This window comes from Ictidomys tridecemlineatus, chromosome 5, assembly GCF_052094955.1.
Source record: "Ictidomys tridecemlineatus isolate mIctTri1 chromosome 5, mIctTri1.hap1, whole genome shotgun sequence".
NCBI lineage: Eukaryota > Metazoa > Chordata > Mammalia > Rodentia > Sciuridae > Ictidomys > Ictidomys tridecemlineatus.
The window spans coordinates 197501550-197516161 of NC_135481.1; the positions used below are offsets into that span (position 1 = coordinate 197501550).

Sequence of the window (14612 nt, forward strand, 5' to 3'; positions counted from 1 at the left end):
AGAGAAGTTGGAACTCAGACTGTGGCTCAGCAAGCACAAAGGTGACATCTCAGTGGAAGCGGTCTGCGGCCAGATGTAGATGACTTGCAAATATGCATAATACTTCATTCCAGGCCACTCTGAGTGCTTGGAAGTTATGCTCTCTCAGAGCTCCCAGGTACCCCGGGGGTAAAGAGGTTCGGTGATGTCTTCCAGGTCACAGGCGTAAATAGTTGTAGATCCAGGGTTCAAATGCAAGCAGTCGAGCTCCAGAGTCTGGGTAACTGGGAGCACCTTAGGATGCATAAGCCATACAGACCCTGCTTTAGTGGGCCTGGGGCTCTCCGGGGCCTCTGACTTGCGGTCCTGGAACCCTGCTTTGTGAAACCTGGTGATGCAGAGGAGGGATCCCCTCCTCTGTCTGACAGAGTGGACGAGAAACAGGACTGCAGGCACCACAGTCCCAGGGAGGGAGTCCAGAGTTCTCCACTGCCAGGTCCCCCGATCAGGTTCCTGTCACAGTCCCCAGGATGGGAGCTAGAGCTCTGGGCCTCAGGGGCAGCCCCAAGGCTGCTATAGGACACCCCCTGCCCCCCCTCCCCAGGTTCCTGTCTCTGAGTCCTTCCCAGTGATTGCTGGGACATGAAACAAACCCAAGAGCCAGGCTCCTCTGGGAGGAGACCACGCACCCAGAGCCAGGCCCCGGGAGGCTTCCTCAGGCTCTGATTCCCCGGAGGAAGAAGTGTGGAGAGCTGTGAAGCCTCTGTGCCTCTCTCTGAGCAGACTAACTCCCTGGAGGGCAGGCTGTGGTCTTCCTGGTGCCTGACGTGATCACTGAGGAATGAACTCATGAAAGGACTGCTCTTCGCCTCAGCCCGAGCGGGAAGATGGATTCCAGAACCAAGGGCCAGAGCAGCTGCTCCTGAGTGGAGCTTCGAGGGGCAGAGCCAAGCCAGGGCCCTGGAGGCGACTCCAGCCCGCCCTCCTGACCGTGGGCAGTGTCAGGGAAGCCTCTCCACCTGCCTGTCCCTGGTGTCCCACCTCCAGGGAGGGTGGAAACAGGTCTACAGACAGGTCATCATGACCTCTGGCCTTCGACCTCACAGACGTGCACACACGAGTGGCCCATGCCTAGACGGCTGCAGGGACGGGAAGGCTGAGTTCCGTTCCGGAGAGGAACACCTCCTCCCCCTGCCAGGAGGAGGCGGAGTGACTCAGAGCAAGCTGGAGCCTGGGCTCCGTGTGTGAGAAGAGGAAGGAAGAAAGAGAAGGCCCAGCTCTTTCCCTGGTGAGCCTTCTAACTTAGTTGGTGGTTTATGATGAATTATTGATCTTATCGGGCTCCAAAATCGCTGAATCAGGGCGCAGAAACCCGCTGCTCTGCCGCCGGCCTCGGGGGTTTTGAAGTTGAATCCACAAGGCACAAGCCCCACTGCAGACTCACCAGGTCTGCCATTAATTATCTATTCGGCTTCACAGGGGGACGTGACCGGACTCCCAACTCCTAGGTCAGCCTGTACGCCTGCTTGTTAACTGGCAGGGGCTCTTTTCCCTGCCAGCCATTGCGTCCTGCGCTAGGGAGCCTTGTAGGGACAGACTGCGGGGGACAGCCTTCCACCTCACCTGTGGCTCCAAACCCCATGCGCCAGTGGACGCTGGGCCAGGAGCGCTGTTCTGCTCAGTGGAGGGCCCGGGAGGAGAGCAGGTGGACATCCCTGGGCTGGAGGAGGCTGGAGACCATGCCTGCCAGGGCATGGGGAGGGCGCGGCTGAGGGCTGAGGAGCGAGAGGTCCTTCAGAAGGGGACTCACAGGGAGCCCTTGGGGCCCCTCAGCTCCTGCTGTCAAGACCTCCCCACTTCCCACCTTGGGCTCTGAGCCCTTGGGTTCTGTCTGTCCTCATGTTGCACACAAAATAAACGTCTTGGAAATCCCTGTGAGCTCATGACAGGCCAGAAAGCCTTGCTAAGCCCCTTCCTGCCAAGGCCAAAGCTCCTCTTCCTCCCCTCCATCTGCCCATCCACCTCTCCACCGTCCACCTCCCACCCATCCATTTATCCATCCATGATCCACCTCTTCGTCCTCCCCTCCCCCTCTCCCTCTCTCTCCTCCCTCCCTCCCTCCCTCCCTCTCCCTCTTCCCTCTCCCTCCCTGCCTCTCCTTCCTCCCTTCCTGTCACTCTGTTGTGCGTCCATCATCCGACCCTTCATTTATTCCTCCATCGTTTAGGCGCCACCCATCCTACAAACACTCACGAGTCATTCGTGTAAGAAGAAGCTGGAAAGGCCTTTGCAGTGGGTCTGAGCAGCGACTCAGAGCTGGCAGACCAGGTTGGTGGCAGGGCAGTCATTCCCAGAGAGGGAAGAGCAGGTGCAGTGGCCAGGAGAAGGGGGACCTGGTGACGCAGCCCTGCTGGAGGCCCCAGACCCGAGTGGCCGGCCAGTGAGGGGACCCACAGAGATACGGTGGGAAGATGACCCCCGGGTGTGCAGCTGCTGTCCTCGGGTTTGAATGTCTTTGGAGTTTGGAGGACAAAATTGCTACGGGGGGTTTTAGGCCAGGAGATGTGTGCTCAGATCTGAGGCCTAGGAAGCGTCTCAGAGCTTTGCACAGGGTGGGCCAGAAATGGGGGCTTTGGAGGAGGCTGGGAAGGGGAGAAGTGGGCCTGGCAAGAAAGGAGTCAGCAGCCACAGCACAGTGGCCGGGATGGATCCCTGCGCTTGTCGCTCAGCACAGTGGGGTGAGGGTATTCAGCAGGAGCCTTCCAATGGGGTGTAGCTCCCAGCTCCCCGAAGACCCGGGACTGGAGGACAGGAAGGAGAGAGCAGGTGGACGTCCCTGGAAGCTGGCTTTTATTGACCAGGTCTGAGAGGCAGGAAGTGAGTTCTCCCAGGGAACCAGCAAGAGCAAGAGGGTTTGTCAGCTCCATGTCACCATCTGCCACCATGCTGGACAGAGGGCGTGGTCTAAGGCGGTGACTGTGGCCCTGGGAGGAGGTGGCAGGTTTGCTGAAGACAACCCAGGGTTCTGGTGAGCACCGTGCTCCTGGGTGCCATCCTGGGGCCAGCTGCACTTCTGCCAGCCTTGGGAGCCTGTTTCGCTTCACAGTCTCGGGTTGTGTGGGAGCCTGGTAAAGAGGTGTGGCCAAGATGCATAAGCGGGGGTAGGACGAGAGCAGGAGACAGGCAAGGCGGCAGGGAGGAGAGACGTTGTCCACATGAGGGGCAGGGCAGGGAGGTGGGTGAGCCCTGATGGACGCACCAGAGTCCAGGAGTGGAGAAGACCCCTGGGGTCCTGTCTCTCTACCTGGGCTCGCCACCACCATCCTGTCAAGTTTCCTCCTAGCAATCAGCAAAGGTGGTGTCTATCCCCAGCTGGCTGGAAACCCCTGACGGCCTGGACTGTGGCTGCCTGCTGGACATTACGTGAGGTGTCCTCAGCTCCAACCCAGGGAAACTGACTCTGCTGACTGGTGGCACTCACCTCCTCTCTCCGAGGCTTCCCCCGGAAGCTCTGCGATGTGGATGTGCTGGATGGGGACGCTGGCCATCTGCTGTGCATCTGCAGCAAGGAGGGGGCAAGCTGACCTGCAGGAAGCCTCGGCCTCCTACCTCTCATCTCAGGGCTGCAGCTGCCCCTGGACGCACTGGACACTGGGGTCTCAGGCTTCTTTATTTGAAGCAATGACTCTGGGCTCCCTCCTCCAGGGGGCGTGATTGGGAGAACTGCAGAGATTCGTGGAGGAACTACCAATGGAGGCTTCCCTGCTCTGCTCCTGGCTTTCAGTCACCTCCTAGGACCCGGAGGAGGGCAAACTAGGGATCCAGATTAAATGCCTTGATGTTCTCAGACCAGCTGTCTTGAACCAAAGCAGAGCAGCATGTTATGCTTTTTATAAGTCTGATTTGTCACATTTTCTAGAGAAACTTGACTTTAATCGCATTATCCTTTGCTTCCATTGACAACCCATCTCCGAGGGTAAATGAAAATACAGCACGTAGATTCCAGAGCTGTTTGGCAACAGCAGGTAACACTGGGGAGAGATGAAAACAGGGTTTTAAAAGTTTATTTATATTTCTATAATTATGATTCTGCTCCAATTTAAGTGGGGAAAAAGGTAAATTGGCAAATGTGTTTCCAGAACATTTGTAATCAGCATTTTTAGTGATTTTGAGAAGATAAACATCATTTCCTTTTCACTTTGATTAACTAGATAAAATATGTTATCCTGAAAGAAATAATTATGCTTAAAACTTTATGAGCAGTAGATGCTTTGAAAAACTGAAGGACTGATATAATTTACTTTGCATGAATCAGGTGAACAAAAGATATTAGGAAGATTTGAACCAGGAAGTTCTGGTAGGATTTAAGCAAAAGCACAGCTTGACCTTGGTCCTTACCTGTCCACTGACTGTTGGTGCAAGCTGTGGGGGTGGGGAGGGTTTCCTTTAAACATCTTTTAAACATTTATATAGGAGGACCCGCGCCCTCTAAGCTTTCTTGTCTAGCCATAGACATGAGACTGACTAAGCGAAGTTCAAAAGTCTACCAGGACACTTTATTATATTAGATATCTAAAGGTCGGGAGCCAATTTCTAAAAAAAATTCGTAGACCTTTTGAACACCTTTTGTGAAGTTCCTCTCAGATGCCTTAGGAAAAATTAAGAGAAACGCATTTGCTGCTGAATTAGTGGAGTACTAAACAGTAACAGTACATCCTCTCCTAACCGTATTCTGTTAGACCGGAGTAGAACTTTCCCTTCTTTGTGAAGAAGCTGTGCAAATGTTTACTTGGAAGAGATCCCAGCAGTTGTGCACAGCGCTCGGTCTGTTCGCTGGAGGAGTGGATGATTGAAAAGGAAGGGAAACCGTCTCCAAGGCGTCAGTGCCCTGAGCCTGCTGCAGGAGTGTGTCCAACGGTTATGCCCATTAGTGGTGACTCAGAGCAGAGTCTAGGATATTTTCTGGGTAATTCAGGATAACAGCATTTTTTTTTTTGTAGAAAAATATACTTTTGAGCCTTAATTGTTGGCAGGGGTTACTAAGTGGCTATTAGACCTGAATTAGTAAGTGGCTATTAGACCTGAATCTAAGCCAAGGTCAGAAACTACCACCGGGGCAAGCCTGGCCCACCATCTGTTCTTGTAAATAAAGTTTTATTGGCACACAGCCACACTCATTTGCTTCCCCTTCCTCCACGGCTGCCTTGGGCTCTGCTAGAGAGTTCAGCAGTCACAGGGAGACAGCGTGGCCCTGAGGCCCAACCACAGTGTTTACTTCTTGGCCCTTTACAGTCTTCCTGAAAGCCCCCACTGTAGCAGACATATTGAGTGGTACCCACACCCTGTGTGAGAAGCCACCTCACAGCCATGCAGAGTTGAAAGGTTTCAGGCAAGTTTGCTTCTGGCTGTGGGCAGCTCGTTTAATTTCCTGCTGGCCCTGGACCCTGGCAGTGGTCACACAGATTCGAGCATTCTCCCCTGTAAAAAGGTCTCCAGCAAGTTGTTTTCAAAAGTAATAAAATACTCATGTAATATTCATAAATGCCAAATTCAACAACTAACAAAGGGACCGGAATGTTACATTTTGTAGCATTTAATTAGGCACTTATTAATTTGATTTTGCTGGATTGTTTATGTATTTTGAAGCCAATAGTTTTTTTCCCCCCTGATTTTGATCATTTTCCTAGGCCTCAGGCCTTGGGCTTCTAACATCCAGCAGAGAAAGCAGCCTTGGCAACTTCGCAGAGCCCCCTGGCAGATACCGGAGCCTCCCCGTCCCTCCCCCTTGGGTGTGAATCGAAATTACATGTCCTCCCCTTCTCAGCTGTCACCTGCAGGAGGCATTCCTGGGTGTCCTGAACGGTTGTCCCCACAGTTCCTTCTCAGATCCATTGACAGCCTTAAAAAAATCCCCGTTAGCAGTGTCAGCAGCGGGAGGGTTTGGTGGCCCTGAGAGCCGCCAGGGGAATTTGCATATTCTGGTGAATTAAACCAACCCTTGCTAATGGCAGTGGAGAAGGCAAGAACACAGAAATAGTCAATATTTTTGGGGAAAGTGTGCTTTTATCAAGAACATTAGCTTCCCAATTACTTAGCAATCCAAAGATAGCTGCAGTCCCAGAAGTTAAATATTCATGTTGCATTTCATGGGTCTGGGTTTCCGAGTGCAGTGACAGTCTCGGGGTTGGTGGCTCCTCCCACCCAAGGTGCTGACTTTGCTCATGGTGTGGTGTGTGAACACAGAAGCCAGCTCAGTTGTTAAGACTTTGCTCCGCCAGGCGCGGGGGGGGGGGGGGGGGGGGGGGGGGAGCTCTGCGTGTCCTACACCGGGGACGAGGCAGGCGACCTCTGTGCCTACTCACTTAGGCGTCGGGGACCAGGACAGCCCCAGGAGAGGAAGGTTCTGGGATGGCGCCCCTCATCAGAGAACTTCTGTGTGACAGACTGCGACCTTGCCCAGCTCTGCCTCCTCTGTGATGTGTGTGTCAGAGGAGGATCAGGATGTGGAGCTATCACACAGAGCCCCGCCTGAGTCCATGTTCCCTCTTCCTCAGGAAAAAACCCTGAATTTTCCACCCACGTGCCATCCAGAGTGGGAATGATATTTCCCATCCTCCACCACAGGAAGACGTAGCTGAGTGAGCACATTTCAGCCAATGTACAGCAACCTTCAGGAAGAGTCCATGAAGGGTGGAGATGAACCTGTCTGCTCTCCTCTTCTTCTACTACAGGGAATAAGAGTGTGATGGCTGGAGCTGGGGCAGCCGTCCTGGACATTGCCTTTGAAGCCACACATCAGCTTAAATGACTACAGGACAGAAGGGGTAGTGATCCTTGATACCCTGAGGCCTACACCATTCCGGTACCACCAAGTAGAGGAGATTTAATGCATCCTGTTTGAGCTATTGCAATTTGGGATTTTCTTGTCAATCCAAATCTAATCTTAATGGATACAAAATACAGAACTAAGAGAATCAAGCTTCAAGTAGCAGGATTTAAGTATGTGGCATTGGCTTAATGGGTGTCCAGGTGGTGGGACTAAAATATTGTGGACAAGAGAGCTGGCAACCCTCTTGGTACAGAAACAAAGCATTTGATAAAAATGCCCCCCATTGTGTTTTGAAAAGCAGCCCAGGTTCTGAACAAGGATAATGGTGGGAAGTGGTGGGAGAAATTTGTAGTGTGGTCGTGCATTAGCCTCTGCCTCTGACTGCGTTCAGCACCGTGCCGAAACAGAGGGGCGGACTTTGGCTGCGCTGGCCGTGGATGAGCGGGAATGACAGGTACACAGCTGTGCTAATGGAGGCGCTCCCGGCTGGCGCCCGGCAGGCTAGGTTGATGGACAGCTTGGTAATTTGGAGCTTGAAAGGGTTGAAAACTGTGACTGCTGCGTCTCTCAAACCATGTTAGTCCTAGAAGTGTTTTCTGCAAAGCCATGTCCTAAGCAGGAGACAAGACCTGCCCATCCTGCCATCCTGCCGTTTGGAACCTTGTCTCAAAAGTCACATTCAGGACGCTGCCTCCCCAGCAAAGCTGTAGCTTCTGGTGGTGGCTTGAGGTGGTGCTATGAGGCTGGGAGAGAGGTGCGGTGGGCAGAGCACGGAGGCTCCAAGGACGAATCTTCAACTTGACACAGGCTTGTAGCAGAGCAGCCTGCAAACGAGTAGGCCAGAAACCCAGACGGCTTTGGAAAGTCTGTTTTGCCTAAGGAGTCCCAAACCTGGACTGTGGAGTCCTGCCAATGGTCAACCTCAAAACAGCCCTGTGAGCCCTGAAAAGCAGAGCAAGTTCCCAGGCTGGAGTCAGAGAGAGCCTGCGGGGGGGGGGGGGGGGGGCGGAGGAAGCCAGCCGAGGTGGGAGGGGGAAGGGGCTTCACTGGGCCCGCTGCAGGGAGGGTCTAGATCGGAGAGCAGCCTCCAGCTTACAGCCAGGAAACCAGTCCCAGTCTCCTGCAGGGGCCCTGAGGTCACTTTTATCAGCCAATGTTCTTCTCCTTCTGTTTTTATTTCAAAATTTTCAAATAATAGAGAAGTTAAAGAATTACACGGTGCAGACACATGTGGCCCACCGAGGCCCTGCGCGTCCGTTGGAGCTCTGGTTTAACACACACTGGTGCGTCCTCCACGCTCCCCTCCTCCCCTTCCTTGTTCTGCCTTCATATTCTGTGGTGCACTCCAAAGTGCATTGCGGACAGCTGTACACAGCCCTCCCGACCACTGCTGGACAGGCAGCTTTGAGTCTGATGCTTTTCAGGGTAAATTTTACAAATGAAAGGCAGAAGTCTTAACTTCATCATTCCATGAGTTTTGACAAATGCACTTGACGGTATATAACCCTCTAGAGACACGGACCAGGCTGGCCAACAGCTACCCAGTGACGGAGACGACCAACATGACCACCGTAGCCCTGCCTTGAGCCCTCAAGATGTGGCTGCTGAGGCTGGAGAACCGAGTCTTAAATCACGTAAACATTCCAATGTCCCTCGAGTGGGTCGAGGATCACCAGCAGCGGGACAGTGCACGAGTGTGCTACCCCTGAGCTCTTCTACACCGTGTAGCTCACATGTACTCTCCAGCACAGACACAGGCTGAGCCAGGCCAGGACAGAGCCCACACCCCAAAGAGCCTCAGGCCACCCTGTTCCGGCACGGAACTCCTCTCTCAGGCCCTGGTGGCCTCTGGTTGGTCTGCTTGGGACTTAAACAATGTCGTACGAATAGGATTGTACAGGGAGTAATTTTTTGAAATTGCCTTTCTTCGATCTGCCACATTTAAAAAATGCCCCTCTTCCCGAGCTCTACTGAGGGTATTGATATATAAAACCTGCATGTTTAATGTCTCCACTGTGACGCATTTGGCGGTGTGCACAGTCTGTGAAGCCAGCTCTGCCCTCCCTTGCTGGGTGACTCCCTCATGTGGTCCTCAACACTATAATAAAGCTGAGGTTCTCTCTGATTGACAGGCTCTCTGCCTGAGCCCTAGGGCCCCAGGACTCAGGGTCATCCGGGAGATCCTGGAAATTGCAGTGCAGGAACGTTGGTCTGTTGGCCTTTTAGATCTGGCTGTTTTCCCACCACCATCTCTCCATCTTCCTCGGGGAAAACACCTGGACATTTCTCTGAGCCATTCTCCATCTCGTGGTCTTCGGCTCTTATGGGTTCCAGAGTCGTTCCTGGATTATTTAATTAGCATAGTTCATCCCTGCAACCACCATGATGAGTTCAGAGATGTGCATGCTGCCCAAGCTGGGCCCACGGGACTCAGGCCAGGAATTCTTTTTAACTTTTTGGGTGGGATTTGGAGTGGAGAGGGGTGTGTTCAGCCACTTGCAACAACAAGGGGCAGACGGGAGCTGGTGCAGGCCATGGAGGTGGACACCATGGAGTCAGGCTGAGTCGAGAGAGGGAGAAAAGTATGTTCCTAGTGACACTGTTTAGACACAGTTCCCCCGGGGCCAATCAACTGCACAAATAGATTCACTTTTGTGCCTGATTCAGGTTTTTGGAAATCAGCCCCAAGAGAAAAAAAAAAAAATCCCTTTTAACAAAATGTTTTCCCTCAAGAGTTTCGCCATGAGCCCAGTTCTTCCAGGGGACCCTCTCCACCAGCACCTCCCACCTGCTCTGCTGACTGTTCCCGGGAAGAGCCTGCCACCGAGTGATTACAGCAGGATGTGAAGACGGGAATTGTGCAGGCAGGAAGCCGAGCCACCAGGCTTTGGATGAACACCCCTTCCGGAAAGTTCTTGGCGATCAGGCAGAAGGCTTGAGTTTCTGCATGTTCACATGTAGTAGATTTCCCTTCTTTCAAAAGATTCAATTATGAATTCAGGCATCTCAAATTTAACACTGGAGAATGAAATGAATTGAATGAATTATTTGTAAAAACGTCCTCAGGTTCTTTAGATGAAAGGAGTGTAATATTCATAAATTCTGTTTGCAATTTCCGCACCGGTTGATGCTCCTCGTTGCGTTTGCTGAAAGCTTTAGGAGAAGGTTTTAGTGGAAGGTTCTGCAGAGACTGGCTGAGAGAGAGCAGAAAGGGCAGCCGGGTGGGTCGGGGCCACTCATTCTGCCCAGGTCTGGGCTCTCTGGGTCCAGTGGGGCGGCAGCCATTGCCTCTGTTTCTTTACTCTCTGGTTCGGTTGTTTCAAGTTCTGTCCTCCTACTTTGGTAGCACATTCACTTCATCTGTCATATGTGTAAATCGAGAGCCTAACAGACAGGCGCTCTCTGCCTCTGCCAGCTTCGGTGGCGCCCACAATATGGCTTTGAAGCTTCTGAGTCAGCTTCTATCCAGAACAACACCGAGTCGCGCCTCAAAAGCCAAATGGGCTGGGAATCATAAGAAAAATAATTGCAGCATTCGATCATTATTAAACTGGTGCCTGAAGGCCTGAGCTTTGCAGTGGAGGAGAGAAGATAGAGTGAGAAATCAACCTGAAATTAATCCGCATATTAGTCTGTGAAATTAATACCAGCAGCCATAATGGATAGATCCACAGAGCCTCATAACCTAACAAAGGTTTGTTTCTCCTGCAGGTAAATTCCAGTAAGTGTACGTTTGGGCCTCAACGTTCCCTGCTGCACAGGGGAAGGTGGAAGACTCACGTGGCCTCAGTCTATTTGCAAGGGAGGCTGAGGACAGAGGACAGTGAGGATGTTGGATGTATGTGGCCTCTCCATCACCCAAAGATGCATTTCTACTATTGAGCTGTCCGTCAGAAATTAAAGTCAAGATTCTGATTTAGATGTGGAACGAGGGATGGGGCCCAAACCCCCATGAATCCCATTTCCAACCCTGGTGTCCCCAGAGCTTGACCTACGAGTGCACCCAGGAGGTGGGAGACACACAACAGAGGGTCTGGAGCACTGGTTTGGGTTGGAAGCCAGGGTCTGAAACTGGCTCCATTAAAAGATGATTATCTATCATATTTTTAAAAAGCAGTTAAATACGTGACAGTTAAAAACAACTCGCGTATACGGTATTCTTCAGGTGCACTGGTGGGGCGCACAGGCTGGAAGGAGACTTGTGAAAGGCGGCGCCAAGACGCGGAGGACTGTAGGGTAGTGAGCACAGAAGGCCTAGGAGAGTGTGGCCCCGGGAGCCCCAGACCCAGCCTCCTGCTCCTGCTCGGCAGCGCCACTCTTCAACATGAGCATGCGGCCCTGTGTGTCTGCAGGGCCACACGGAGCCGCAGCCTCCCGCTGCTGCTGCTGCTGCTAGCTGAGAAGGGAGCGTGACGTGCGCTTCAGTGGCTCAGGGCCTGGCTCTGTCCCTGGGGCCGCTGAGGAGGAGCCCTGTGCTCTGGGGGAAGGGTCACCAGGCAAAGGGTCATAAAGGTAGCCAGAAAATTTCCAAATTAGTCATGGGAACAGGCCAACCTCAGAGCAGGGACCCAGAAATCAGGAATGTTCCTGGCCCTGGCCGTGACGTCTCTGCTTACAGCCTCCGAGACATGGCCCCACCAAGAAATGCTAAAAATACCTTGGCCAGGGGCCTTGATTGCACTTAAAAACTGCTCTCTGGAGGCAGCCTTGGGGACAGCTGATGGTAATGTGGGCGCCAGGCCGGCAGCCTGCCCGGCTGAAAAGGTCAGCCCGTGTTGGGTGCTTCCAGATGGGAGGTTCTGCCAGGACTTCTTGAGTACTCGCCATCAAGTGCAACGCCACCGTAAGCAGCTCTGCCTGATCTGCTGGGGACAGAGCTGAGCCCCTTCTGGGTTTCGTGGCCTTAATGGTGGCTCTGCTTTGGCTCAGCTGATGGTTGAACAGCAGGCAGGCAGCACCAGCTCCACCGGGCTCACCTGTGCCTCTGCAGGGTTTCCAGGCCACCTCCTCTGAAATCCCTGCACATCACAGGAGGGTGCTCCTGGCTCCGGGTCAGTGCCCTGCTTTCTGTTTCTCCGACAGAAGACTCCCTGGCCTGACACTGCCGTTATCCTGGACACGGGCAGCCTCCTTGTGGGACCATCACACTTTATGGGCACGAGGTTTCTAAGCACTACTTCTGAGTCACAGCTGCCAAGAGTCAGTGTGATGGGTGGAAGCTGGATGGTGAGGACCCCATGGTGGGGACACTGTGACGGGGACCCGGCCTGTGGTGGGGACGCCAAGGAGGGGAGGGTGCCAACAACCAAGAGCAGGCCCCAAACTACCTATTCTTTCTTTCCCAGATGCTAGCTGTTTGCCCTCCTTTCCAGAGGTGACCCAGAGACTGGGCCCCAGAGACTGAACTCCAGAGATTAGGGCCTAGAAACTCCAGAGATTAGGACTGAGCCCCAGAGACTGAACTCCTAGATTAGGGCCTAGAAACTGGACCCTGGAGATTGGACCCCAGAGACTGGGCCCCTCAGACTGGGCCCTAGAGATTGGACCCCAGAGACTAGACCCCAGAGACTGGGCCCTAGACACTAGCCCCAGAGACTGGGCCCTGGAACTTGGACCCCAGAGACTGGACACTGGAGCCTGGACCTGCCAGCAGGTTGTGGCTTGGTCACTTTCAGAGGCTCCATTCCTTTCCTTTGTATGGTCACATGACGGCTTACTTGAGCAGTTCTCTGAGAACATTCAGTGGTTCCCAGCTGTTGCTGCAGTAAGCACACCTGTTAAAAGCAGGCTTACTTACATTTTTGGTCACATGCACAGACGTCCTGGTAGAATACAATCCCAGCAGTGAAATTCCTAGAGGAACGAGAAGGCACACTCGCACTGTTAACGCCCACTGACAAACGGCCCTGCAGCAAACGGTATGCCAACTTTTAATCTCTGTCAGTCTAAGTAAAACAATTTGAAATTGTAGTTTTAAATACTACTTGTTTCATTCTAAATGGAGTTGAAGCACATGAAAATATGCTTATGAGCCATCTATTTCCCTGTGAAGTGCCTGTTTTGTTCTTGATCCATGTCTTGGGTGGGTTGGTGATCCCCTTGTTTATTCACGAGGGTGCTTTACATGTGAAGACACTGGCTCTGTAGTTTATATGTGTTTCAAATATTCTGTGCAGTTTGTCATTTGTTTTCTGATAGATTTTCCCATGAGGATATTTTAAAAGAATTTTGCAGTCAAACAAACGTGCCAGACTTCTCCATCATGGTTCCAAGAGGACATTGATAGAGAAGCCTGGAGGGAGGAGCTAAAGAAGACTCAGGTCTCCACTGCAAGCATGCAGTGCAGGGCAGACTGGCAGCCCAGCCGCATACCCGTCAGCCCCCTTCCAGGCAATGACTTGACCAGTGCTCTCTGCCTGCCTCCCTCTTGCTGCCCCGGGGGGTTCCGAACCCTGAGTGGTTCTTAGTGACTCACTTCAACACCAGCGCCCCCAGCTCCAAGCACCAGGGACACCTAGGACATGAAAACCAGGGAGGCTCCTGAGAAGGGGGGGGGAAATGAGCCAACGGGCACACAGGTGACCCTGACCATGTCCAGTGCTTCAGAAGAGGCTTGTGTGGCAGGAAAGCATGTGCCCTGCAGATGGACGTGTCTGGATGTCCACTGAGAATGGGTGTGCACGGTGGCCTGGAGGGACAAAGTCTCAGGCAGAAGGACCCAAGGGCAGGAAGAAGCTGGGGTCTCAGGGACCCAGGGCTGAGGAAGACACAGCGTTCCTGCTTGTCCTGACCTTGCCTTCAGAGGGCTTGAGGCTGAACCAGGCCCCTGTTGAGGGAAGAGAGGAGGATGCATTTCCCATGGGCCATGTGACAAAGCGAACACATTTCTATCCCTTGAGCCAACGTCATTTGTTCTCAAGTGATCAAGCAGAGGTGGTGGCAGCACCGGGGACGTGGGCAGCAGCAGGTGTGGGCCCTGCATGGTGTTTCAGGAGAGGGCCCTGGGGACAGGTGACGGGGACAGGTGACGGAGCATCATCTGCTGGAAGGCAGGCTTCCCATCTGGAGGTGACCTCAGGGAGGCTGCTCCAAGGTGGTGCTGGCTGTGAGGGAGCCGGCCACGTAGGTGAACTCGGGAGCCGGGACTCCGATGTCTTCTTAACAGCCTGACTGTCCGGAAATCTGAGATCAGGGCCACATATCAGCCTCTGCTTTGGATTTGGTTTCCGCTGTAAGAGTCAAAATAATGCACATTTCAGCTTTGGATGAAATAGCCAGCAATTTTGAAACTATGTTCATTTTCAAAGTTTACTTGCTCAATAAATCATGCTTTTGCAGAGATGCCATTAACTAATAATTCAAGGTTGGTAACCTTCAATCAACCGTGATTGAAGAACTTTTGCTGAATGGCAGGGGATGATGCATTTTCCTGAATACCAACGGCAAAATCTGCTTACACCATCCATCTTGTCTTTGATAAACTGCCCTTAACTAATAATTCCAGATGGAAGGATTCTAATTCAAGCATGGGGGTCGACAGGGTCAGGGCAAACTCTCAATAACTGTAAAGACTATTTTATTGCAAACTGTCTTCAGATGAGTGACATTCATTTGGGTTCTGAAAACCAGGTAGTATTCCACATCCCAGGGCACCTCACCTCTCACTCTCGGTATGTGGGCAGTTCACAACGGTTACATAGGAGGCCTGCTGGAGGTGCGGACTGCAGGCTTCCCCACTGCCCCGGCACAGAGGGCAGATCCCCCACCTCCCCCAGCCTGTCTCCCACACTCAGCCATGTTGACA

The 14612-nt window shown here is 52.8% G+C and overlaps 1 long non-coding RNA gene across 1 annotated transcript; it reads left to right on the forward strand.

Annotated features, from left to right (window-relative positions):
• The first annotated feature begins 1182 nt into the window (after positions 1-1182).
• On the forward strand, positions 1183-14145 carry LOC120886558 (uncharacterized). The gene is made up of 2 exons (XR_013438612.1): positions 1183-1267; positions 10520-14145. It is a non-coding gene; the product is annotated as an uncharacterized LOC120886558 (long non-coding RNA).
• The last annotated feature ends 467 nt before the right edge of the window (positions 14146-14612 follow it).